At 46.3% G+C, this 12,112-nt stretch overlaps 1 protein-coding gene across 1 annotated transcript in view; it reads right to left on the reverse strand.

The window, feature by feature from the left end:
• WNT8A (Wnt family member 8A) overlaps positions 1–12,112 on the reverse strand; it is a 30,416-nt gene that overhangs the window by 11,504 nt on the left and 6,800 nt on the right. The gene's annotated exons all lie outside the window — the stretch shown is intronic.

Raw genomic sequence — 12,112 nt, forward strand, 5'->3', positions numbered from 1 at the left:
ACAGGGCATGTGCTTAGAGCATTCGCTCCTTCGCACGAGGCCCTAAAACACCCTCTGGCCCATGGCATAGCTGGGAGAGCACAAGCTATGGCTGGAAGTTAATGCTGCATTTAATTTCCAAGACATAATCCATGGGAATATCTGTATTCTTTAGGGGAGTGTGCTGCATTTTGGCTCCACCTCTTCTGCAGTTGGCCCTGCCTCACTGACACTGTGATCGAAGTTCCCTCTAATATTTTCCATCCATGTGCGGAGTACATTTTGTTATGTGCACCGAGGCATGTGTGTATGTGCACCACCACTAGAAACACAGATGCCTGCTGTGAGCGCTCTTCTAATCAGCTGCACAGCATTTGAATCTCTCCTCAGTGAGCGCTCTTCTAATCAGCTATGCAGCATTTGAATCTCTCCTCAGTGACCACCCACTCAGCTTACAGGGAAAGCTGACATTTGTGGTTAGAATGCATTTGGGCCACTTGGTACCACATGGTGGAAACCAGCCCGTGGCTCAGTGGCCCAGATTTTCAGAGGTATTTAGCTTAGGGTACACCTCCACTGCAACACTATTTCGAAATAACTAGCGCTATTCAGAAATAACTTAGTCCACGTCTACACAACCGGCAGTTATTTGGAAACAGTGTCAAAATACTGTCTAGCTGGAGGACTTCTGACTCTGACTCCTGTAACCCTCATTGTACAAGGAGCAAGGGAAGTCGGAGGAAGAGAGCTCTGTTTCGAGATAAGTGCTGTGTAGATGCTCCCTATTTCGCAATAAGCTAGGAAATAAGCTCAATTTGTGTAGCTTATTTTGAGTTAAGCCCAGCAGTGTAGACACACCTGGATAGCTAGCATGGAGCGAGGCTCTCAGACCCCTTTGAGGATCTAGCCCAGGGGTGCATGGATCGGATACGGTTCTCCAGGGTTCATCCTTGGCAATCTGCCAGGCACTTTATTTACCTATGTGTTCGCAGGTACTGTCGTTTGCAGCTCCTGTTGGCTGTGGTTTGCCATTTCCAGCCAATGGGAGCTGCAGGAAGAGACACGGGCCAACCCACCACTTCCCACAGCTCCCATTGGCCAGGAACAGCGAACCTTGGCCCATCAGAAGCTGTGAGTAGCTGTACCTGCAGACACTCGGGTAAATACAATGTCTGGCAGCCTGCCAGGGACTAATTCTGGTGAACTGTATCTGGTCAAACACCCTCAGCCTAGATCCTCAAAGGTGTCCGGACGCTTATTGCCCACTCCAACAATATCCGGACGCTTATTGTCCATCCCATCTAGGCTATTATTTTTATGATGCTTCTTATTTATTAATCGGGAGTGATGCTTTGTGGCTTTTGCAGGTCCCAGCAGACACAGAGGTTTGCAGCCCCCATGGCAGCCCCTCCATAATTGCTACAACTTGTATTACATCCGAGTGCTACAATCAGGAGCAAGTCCCAATGCACTGAGCACTCCATGAATGCACATGTCTGCCAGTGTTCCCTCTATTTTTTCCCTCCATGTGCAGAATGAATTTTGTTATGTGCACTGATGCACGTGAGGATGTGCACCACCAATAGAAACACATGCTGCTGGCTGTGGGTGCTCTGCTAATCAGCTGGGCATCATTGGAATCTCTTCTAAATGGCCACCCAAGCGCTCAGCTGACAGAGAAGCTGTGGTACAGAGATCACTAAGCACTTTGCTGTGCTTTAGTGACTGGCCCAAAGTCACACAGCCTAGATGCTGAGGTGATGGGCTCATTACAACTACCCAAGACTGATATCAGCACATTGGCAGAACCAAGAGTAGAGCTCTTCCCAGCTCCATTCTCAGGCTGCTGGACCGCTACAAACTGGTTTCTAGTCAGGCACATTTTCTCTCAAACTTTTTTTTCTAAAGTGTCACCCTGCAGCCCTCCAGTACAGTTAAATGCTGAGATTAGCCCTGCCAGGACATGGGCTGGCCCTGTTTGCTCTGACTATCTCTCGGGCTGGTATATGTTCTTAAAACTCATTCTATGGAAATGTCAGTGGGAGGAATTTGCAGCCTGTGATAAGATATAGCTAGTGTGAGAATTCAGTGATGTTAAACATTGATCATACCAGATCCTCTAATGGGCATTTTGAGAGACCCTAGACAGGGAGGCAGCCGCAGGGGAGCCTCGCTAGCCCCTGGTTAATGGCAGGACCAAAGCTATGTGAATATGGGACCAGACAAAGGACACTTCCCCCATACAGGACACTTCTTAAAACTGCAGTTGGGCTCCCCTACACCTTCCCTGTCATGACATTCCCACCCCATCCCCTCTTCCAAGCTTCTAATCCGCCCCTCCATGTCCAGGCACCCTATCTCGCCTCAGCCAAGGAGCAGTAAGCTGATTAGCTTGCAGACGCTAAGGGTTTAATAAAGTTCTGGTGTATCATGGGCTCTGCAGCACAGGCACCAGCATCCTGTCTGAGCTGTGAAGGGGTGATTACGGTCTCCCTACCCAAATTCCTGTGGCAGTCTCAACGGAACAAGCAGTTCTGGCTCACTGCTTGACGAGAATGCTTGTGAAGTCCTAGCTGTTTGCTGTTTAAAGGTGTTTTTCCCCCACTCCAGAGGAATACCTCACTTTCCTCAACTGTGAAATAGTGATTGGATACATCTCTACCTTTGCACTGTCCTGAGGCTCAGTGGAAGGTTTCTGCTGCATTTGGAGCTTTCAAAGGGAAAAAAAAAGATTTGGGGATATTTTTTTTCAAAATTGCACCTCAATCCCAATGATTTTCAATAAAACTCAGACCCCTCAGTCACTGGAGAGCCATGGAAAGATTTACCCTTTTCCTCCCTGCAAAGATGCAGCAATTCCAATGTAACCCTAGGGGCATGTACCCCCATCCTCAAGCAGTACAGCGAGCCAAACAATAGCAATCACAGTGAAGTGACCTAATCTAGCCCCCACTTTATTTGCTTCCATGGTGAGGGGCAGGCAGGGAACCCTTTAAAGAATACAACAAATGGTCAGGTAGCACTTTATAGACTAACAAAACATCATGAGCTTTCGTGGGCACAGCCCACTTCTTCAGATGACCGGAGTTATGAGTAGGGGAAATGAAAACTCGAAATAAGTAGGAGAAGGGGGTCATCTGGAGATAACTCCGCTCATCTGAAGAAGTGGGCTGTGCCCACGAAAGCTCATGATACCATCTACATGTTTTGTTAGTCTGTAAAGTGCTATCAGACCATTTGTTGTTTTTTTTCTGTAAAAGACTAACTCGGCTACCCCCTGAAGTTAAAGAATACAGAGCAACATTTTCAAGTAGGGGCACATCCTTCCTACTTGCCTCCCTCCCTGTCTCCTTTTTTTAAGGGAAAATGAAATGCAAAATATGCCATTAGTTCACATCTGCAACGCAGTGCTCAAGATGTGGGCATACCATGGATTTATAGAGGCAGTACGATATTTTCTGTCTTATTCTCTATCCCTTTCTTAATGATTCCCAACATTCTGTTAGCATTTTCGACTGCTGCTGCACACTGAGTGGATGTTTTCCATCAGAGAACTATCCACAATGACTCCAAGATCTCTTTCTTGAACAGTAACAGCTAATTTGGAACCCATTATTTTATATGTATTGTTGGTATGTTTTCCAATGTGCATTGCTTTTATCAAGACTGAATTTCATCTGCCGTACTTTTATCCAGTTACCCAGTTATGTGAGAGTTTTTTGTAGCTCCTCACAGTCAGGTGATATGGCCACTAGTGGCCAGTTCTCTGTATTTGATATTTTAGCTTTAAAAATGTCTCAGTAAAAAAACCGTGGTTAGAAGATGCATGTTGGCTCCTGTCTTGTTGCACCCTCTTTGAACAGGGAATCCCTGGGGCTTCCCACAGGGTGGATATCTTCCAAGGTGGGACTTCTACAGTAAATTTCCTCTGCTAACAACTCCTGACCCACAAGTGTTGACCTTAGATTCTGGAGGCCAAAATGTAAGAGTTTTGGAGGGGATACTTCAGTGTGAGACTGCAGTAACTGTTTGTTCCTCTTGATAACTCTGTAAAATCACAACTTTTTGTATGGTGGGTGACTTTCTGCACTATCTCTACATTTCTGTATCTAATATGGCTCCTTAATATCCTGAGACCAATGCTATACCAAGACTACATGCAACTTTTTATAGTGTGTTAATTTCAGAGGACAGAGATTTCAGAGATGTTGTGAAAAGAGATTGGTTTTTTTAACTGTAAAGGTAGCTGTTGATCAGAGCAAATGACAACGTTCTGCTCCCAAAGATGAACTGTATTGCCTTCATACATTTCCCTACTCCAGGGTGGGGAACCTCAGGCCTAGGGGCTGGATGCAGCTCCCAGCTTGCCTGTATGTGGCCCTGAGGCTCGGGGCTTCCCCTCAGCATTGGGGAGTCCGTGCTGGTGCTCCAGTCCCCAGCCATCCACCGCAGGACTGGAGCACACAAAATCTACTAGCCTGGGCTCCCCTAGATTCTGGTGTGCTAGGGAAATGTAGGGGGCACCTTTCTCCTTCTCAGTCAGGGGCCACGCCAATGAAGGGTTTTGTTTGTTTTTGTTGTTTGTTTCTCACTTGTGCATGGCCCCTGACTGATTTTTCTGTGGGTCAGCAGACCCCGACCCAAAAAAGGTTCCCTACCTTCCCGCCTACTCTGTTGCGGGAAAGAACTTGAGAATGTGCTTCCTTGGTAATTTTTTGTTGTTGGTAGCAAAGCTCCATCTAGTGGAAGGATACAACATTCCAGGCCTGGAGTTACTTTGCAGTAGTTGAAATAGAGGGAGAAATAGAACAAACTGTTTTATGGTCTAACCTGCCAAAATATCCTTCTGCTCCGATTGTACAGTCTTTTCTGAAGTGTGGCATGTTGTTGGTTTCTCTGACTTTCCTCTCTCTTTGTTTTCAGGCTGCCTAAATAGTAAAGCATCTACAATTACTGTATGGTTGATGCAGCTGCACTCTTAAAGGGAGAAGCACCTGCATTTCAGCAGGATTTCTTTTAAAGATAAATTAAGCTTCTCTCTATATAAACTCTGTGTGACCAGCAGATGAGCAATTCGTGTTCTTGTATAATATGAACTGTAATCAGTAAGGGCCCGGACTTGCTCACGGGAGTTCACGAGAGTTTGGATATTAACTTAATTGAAAGCAAGGTTCAGGGTCGATAATACCTTGATCGTAGGTGGCATTCTCTATCAGTAGATCTCAAAGCACTTACAAATGTTAATTTTGTACATGAGGAAACTGACTTGCCTAAGGTCACCCAATGGGCAAAAGGCAGAGCTGGAAACAGAACCCAGGACACAGTCCTAATTACTAGGTCATGGTGCCTCTTGCAGCTAAGGGAACACAAACTAATTAGAAATTGCTTAAGTTCCAGCCTTTTCTTTTTAAAGCACCTAAAGAAAAGCTAATAATGGCCAAGGTTATGATCTCCATGACAATGCATGACTGTTCTATGCATAAAGCCTCACGAGGGACCTAAAGTGCTTTGCCCATTTATTAAAGCTGGACACGGGATGACTGAAACTGATGGACATTTTGCCATTGACAAAACCCTAAGCCTCTCATCCCCTAGCTGAAGTCAACAGGTGCTCTTGGTGTTACCACCTCTGAAAATCAGGCCCCAAGAGATTTGCTCTAGGTCACATAGTAGGTCATTATGCTCTCTGTTTAGTGTTATAAATGCTAAACCCCATTTCCCCTGCAATCAGCAGATGACCCTTTAGAGAGAAAGGTTAGGCCATGTCTGGGGCAGTAATCTAGCACCTTGGATTGCCTAATTCAATTCCCTCCTCTGCCATGTGTTTCTACTATGACCTTGGGTTAGTCCCTTAGACTATCTGTATCCCAGTATTTCATCTGCCCAATGGGGAAAAATACCTCTGCCCAGTTGTGAGGCTAACTACATGAGAAGCTAATAAGGTGCCCTATCCTGGCATTATGTTAATGGGGCCAAATCACTGTGTTAGAGAGATTTCAGTCTTCTGTGGATACAAGCCATTTATCATATGCACAGTCAGTGTCTCTAAGGTAAAGGCTATATAGATGCTGTTGATATAACATGAACTGCAGTAGCAGTAACAGGTGCACACCAAGGATAGTAGGGGAAATCTTGACCCTGTAGAAACCAGTGGCAAAATTCTCATTAATTTCAGTGGGGCCAGGGTTTTACTATAGGCTTATGAGTATCATTGGATTTGCAGTCCTGCAATGATTGCTTTAAGGTGGTCCTGAGAGAGAATTCTTTCCTTTGAATTTAGCACAGTGTTGACTTTTGTAAAAGTTTGTCTTGTCAATACACATCAAGATTGAATCTGAGCTCACTTGCACATGTTAATGAGTCACTGGATTGACATTCATGTTACGGAGTCCAGAACCCGGCCTACTATTTTCATATGGAAGTAGGAGGATCCATCTCATAAATAGCATGCAGGCTAACTAGCACAAGAGGTGGGAGTGAGGCTAAGGGAGTAGTTGCTCCAGGGCACAGTAGCTATTGTGGACCCTTTAAATCACCACAGAAGCCCTGCGTTGCACACTCCAGGCAACAGTGAGGGCTGGAGAGGGGAGAGGTGAGGTGGTGTTCTCCAGGCAGTGCTGAGGGCTGGGACTGGGGGAGAGTGGGGGGGGAAGGTGCTCCAGGTGACACTGAGGGCTGGTTGCCACAGCTCCACCCCTTCAGAGAGCACAGAGCTGCCCTCCTCTTGCCTAGGGAGCTAGCAAGTCTGTGGGTCCCTCTGATAGCATGTTATAAAATGCACTGATATTAGAGGTTAAACACATTTATTGTCTTCAGGGCTTTGCTTTTGCTAAGTGCTTTAAAATATGACGTTTACCAAACCAGGCATTGGAAGAAGTTACAGCTGTATTCCCAATTCCAAACAAGTGTAAAATAATATGACTAAAGCTGGGACTAATAATCACACTCCAATTACCCACTGTGAACATTAGAACAAATACATGCTTGCATATAAAGCAGAGCTTGATGTTCTGACATTTCAAAGTAGTTAGGTATTTTTAAATCTCTCTCTCTCTCTCTCTCTCTCTCTCTCTCTCTCTCTCTCTCTCTCTCTCTCTCACACACACACACACACACACACACACACACACACACACACACACACACACACACACACACACACACAGAGAGAGAGAGAGAGAGAGAGAGAGCTGTAAAGTCAAATTGGGATCCAACCTCTGGGCATGGTGACTGGGCTGTTCAGAAAGAATGCTTGGGACAGTAAAATGGTGTGGACTGTGCTTTGGAAAGAAGCAATAGATTTTTTCAGTTGGGTGTGTCAAATAAAAATCTATATGCAGACCAAGCAAAAAAAAGCCCACTTCCTGAAGATTTGTTTAAAGCCAAGATCTATGTGGGCCACACCCTTCCGCAAAAAATGTCTGAGCATCTTAGATTCTTATACCATGAGGCTGTGTCTAGATTGCACCCCTATTCCGTAAAAGGGATGCAAATTAGACACAGCGCAATTGCAAATGAAGTGGGGATTTAAATCTTCCCTGCTTCATTTGCATAAACATGGCTGCCGCTTTTTTCCGGCTCGGGGCTTTGCCGGAAAAAAGCACCAGTCTAGACGGGGATCTTTCAGAAAATAAAGCCTTTTCCGAAAGATCCCTTATTCCTGATTTTAAGAGGAATAAAGGATCTTCCGGAAAAGGCTTTATTTTCTGAAAGATCCCCGTCTAGACTGGCGCTTTTTTCCGGCAAAGCCCCGAGCCAGAAAAAAGCGGCAGCCATGTTTATGCAAATGAAGCAGGGAAGATTTAAATTCCCGCTTCATTTGCAATTGCGCTGTGTCTAATTTGCATCCCTTTTACGGAAAAGGGGTGCAATCTAGACACAGCCTGAGAGTGTGTTTGGGGCAGTAGGCTCATAGCAACGCTCAGCTCCCCTATAGCCTGTGTGCACACTTTCCTCCAGGGAAATGGTCTGCTTTTCCCTTGGAAAGCCAACTGCAGAATGAGTCCATCCTTTCACTACCTCACCAGGCAATAGGCTGGAGAAACCTACCAAGACCAAGCACTGGGGCTACGTCTACATTGGTAGCTTCTTGCGCAAGAACTGTTTTGCGGAAGAGTTCTTGCACAAAAAGTCTTCCACAAGAGCGCGTCTACACTGGCATGTGCTTTTGCTCAAGAGATGTGTTTTTGCACAAGAGCATCCATGGCAGTGTGGACGCTCTCTTGCACAAGAAAGCTCTGATGGCCATTTTAACCATAGGGGCTTCTTGCGCAAGAAATTCATATTGCCGTCGACGGAGGCATGTAGATTTGTATATTCGAAAAAGAGAAATGAAGCCGCGATTAAAATAATCATGGCTTCATTTAAATTTACATGGCTGCCGCGCTGAGCCGACAAACAGCTGATCAGCTGTTTGTCCACTCAGCGCGCTAGTCTGGACGCTCCCCTCCCGACATCAAAGCCCTTTGTCGGCAGCCCCGGTAAACCTCATCCCATGAGGAATAACAGGGCTGCCGACAAAGGGCTTTGATGTCGGCAGGGGAGCGTCCAGACTAGCGCGCTGAGCGGACAAACAGCTGATCAGCTGTTTGTCGGCTCAGCGCGGCAGCCATGTAAATTTAAATGAAGCGGTGATTATTTAAATCGCCGCTTCATTTCCCTTTGCCTATAATCCTAATCTACATGGCTCCGTCAATGGAGCCATGTAGTCTAGACACAGCCCTATGGAACAGCTCTTGCGCAAGAGGGCTTATTCCTCGTGGGGAGAGGAATAACTCTTCCAGAAGAAGCCCAGTTTTACAACACTATACTTTAAATTTACTTGCACAAGTACACGCGTGCAGTGTAGACAGCAGGCAAGTTTTTGCGCAAGAATGGCTGTTCTTGCGCAAGAAGCTGCCAGTGTAGACATAGCCGGGGGGAAATCAAACATCAGTTAGAATCCTGGGGCTGGAAGAGACTTCAGAAGGAGTCCAACCCCCTGCCCAAAGCAGCACCAACCCCAACTAAATCAACACAGCCAGAGCTTTGTCAAGCTGGGGCTTAAAAACCTCTAGGGATGGAGATTCCACCACCTGCATAGGAAACCCATTCCAGTGCTTCACCAGGCTCCCAGTGAAACAGTTTTTTCTAATATCCACGTTGGGTGTAATTCTGGTGTAACTGTGGAAGTCAGTGCAGGGAGAACCGATTTGGGTATGTGTGAGGAAAGGAGATCTGGCTTCCTCTTCAGCATGTTCCACATCCCCACCCCCAATACCTGAGCTCTATAGTCTGGGAACATGAGCTGGTCAGCGGCTGGGGAGAGGGGAGGAAGGTGCCCTGCAGTAAGGGTTACCTGCCATCTTTGTTCTGAAGGGGGACAGCCACTGAAGAATCCCGTCCCCTGCACAATCTGCTTAGGGGTAAGGATTGAAGTGAGGTGGCAGCCTGAGCTCTGGAAGAGTCCCTGACATGGGCAGAGTGAAGCCCTGAACCTGCCATAGCATCCCGCTGAATAGGGAGAACAGAATGTGTGCCATTTGCTGCCTCTTCTCACATATGCAGAGACTCTCAACAGAGATTTCCCAGCTCTTGACACTGAAAATGTCGAGTGCTCTCTTTGCTGAAGCACCATGGTGAAGGTTTCCTGCTGGGCTGGCAGAGAAGGCAAGAGGAAAGGGGAGAAGGGAAAGGGCAGCCCCTGCTAATTCCTCCCCTTGGAGAGATGAGTTAGTTTCTAAGGTGCAGCTGGGCTTCCTCCATCCCTCCTGCCTCAGCTGGGGAGCACGCCGGATGTGCTGCGCCCTGTTTTCACGAGTGAGCCAGCACTGCAGGTGCACAAATCGTCTTTATGGATACACAGTTGTCTTGACTGCTTAGATTAGTACGTTCTTATGATCAAAACAAAAGCGAAATCGATGAAAAGGGCAGGTGTGCCTAGAGGGGCAAAGCCCAGGTCTTATCTTATCGAGCTGTGGGGTGGGGAGGAGCTGGGCCTGGCGTGCAGTGTGTCCTTGAGCCAGCCAGTCAGGGCTGAGCCAATGTGCTTTTCCTGCAAACTCCCTTTAGAGCTTGCTGTCTAGGGTGGGGAGGACCTAACCAGCAGAACAAGCCCCTTTGGGGGTCAAAGGTCCTATGCCAAGAGCTCAGTTTGCCACACCCACACACCCCCAAGCATTCAGAAGCAGTGCTGGATGACTTGAGTCTGGTATGGAAATAGGGTTGCCAGATGGTTTAACCAAAAAAACCAAAAAAAGCACGGGGCACTTATTATCCCCAACCCCAATTCATATTTTTCACACTCAGGACCATCTTAAAACAATTATTGCAGGAATGCAAATGCAGCGATACTCATAAGCCCATAGTAAAACCCTGGCCCCACTGAAATTAATGAGAATTTTGCCACTGGTTTCTATGGGGTCAAGATTTCCCCTACTATCCTTGGTGTGCAAAAAAAAAAAAAAAAGACCCTGAGAGTTATTAAGCAAAAAAAGAAAAACTCTTTAAGAAATGCCTTTGAGGCTTTTTGGCCCTAACAGGCTGCCATCTTGTCTTCCTGCTCCGGTCGGACAGCTCCCCTTCGGAACCAGGTAAGAACCCAGTATTTTCGCCTCCTGGCCTGGAAAAAATCAGAAAATCCCTAACATTTTAGGTGTCTGGTATTTTCTGAATTGTTTTACCGGACAGGAGGCGAAAATACCGGACTGTCTGGGTCAATACCAGACACCTGGCAACTCTATATGGAAGGCTACATCTAGACTACAAGCTCTTTCGAAAGAGAGAGTCTAGACTACAAGCATATATTTTGAAAAAGCGATGTTTTTTCAAAAAAGATTCTAGACGCTCTCTTTCGAAAAAGCAATTTGCATTCAATAGCGCCTTCTTTCGAAAGAGTACTTTTGAAAAAAGACGTTATTCCTCATAAAATGAAGTTTACGGTGATCGAAAAAACTGCCGCGATCTTTCGATTTACGTTCGAAAGAACGTGGCTGCAGTCTAGACACAGGTGAAGTTTTTTCGAAAAAAGGCTACTTTTTTCGAAAAAACCCTGTAGTCTAGACACACCCTAAATGACTCCCTGAGGTCTTCTCTACCCTACTGCAGCCCTGCAACACAAGGCCGGGTTTTACCTGAAGAGTTTCACTACCATTTACAGGTCATAATATTCCTGCTAAGTCTCACAATTTTATCACGGCTCTCATGGTTTTCTTCAAGCCCCAGCTCCTGGAGTCATATGGATACATGAGAGGCTCTGCTCTAATTTTATTTTGAAAGAGCCCAGATACATGCAGGAAAGAAGGGAATGAGGGAACACTGTTTTACAATGCAGATATGTTTAATAAATAAAAACAAACAGGTAAGTCTATGGTCTCTTTGCACTACACTTAGGATCTGAGCTAAAGCTCATTCAGACATAGCCTCCCCCTCTACACACATCTTGGACTTCAATCAGCTTTGAATCAGGACTTTATTGCTGTGGTCACACTTTACATTATAGCTAGATGTGGTCTCACTGCTGGGACACATGCAAATGCTAAACTGGGAGGGTGGGTCAGTGGTGGGAATCACAGAGGCTTGCCATCTAGCTGGCTGCATGTGAGCAAGTGGAGTTGCCAGAAGCCAGTCTGCTTTGTATACTACAGCATCCTTCGAGAACAGGGTTTATTTTGCCTGAGCAGTGACGTGCGCTGTGTAGGAGGCTCCATCTGGCTCAGCAGGAGGAGGTCAGTGCCAGTGCTTTTTAAAGGAGCATTGTTTACTCCCATTTCATCCCCAAACAAACTGAGAGCTGGCCAGAGCCACTTGGTTCTCTCTGGAGCATCTACTACCTTGTGCATTTCCTTCAGAGTCCTACTCTTTTGCAGCTGATGCACTGCAGCATAGAGCCTAGAGTCTGCTAACCTTCTCTATTAGATGCCTCTTTCCTTCAGGCCCTGGTGAGGCCCTTCTCTCAGGGTCTCCCATGTGCACCTTCCTTTCTTTTTAGTAGGAAAGATCTCCTATGTCTTGGGAGCAGCATGAACAGCATAGTGGATACAGTGCTATCAACTTTTGCAGGGTTTTTTTTTAAGTGCATGCCTCATTGGGTGACAAGATCTCCTGATTGTATAGGGACCATCTGATAGTCAGGGCTTTGTCTTATATAGGCACT

This window comes from Pelodiscus sinensis, chromosome 16 (genome assembly GCF_052426305.1).
Source record: "Pelodiscus sinensis isolate ZL-2025 chromosome 16, ASM5242630v1, whole genome shotgun sequence".
Taxonomy (NCBI): domain Eukaryota; kingdom Metazoa; phylum Chordata; order Testudines; family Trionychidae; genus Pelodiscus; species Pelodiscus sinensis.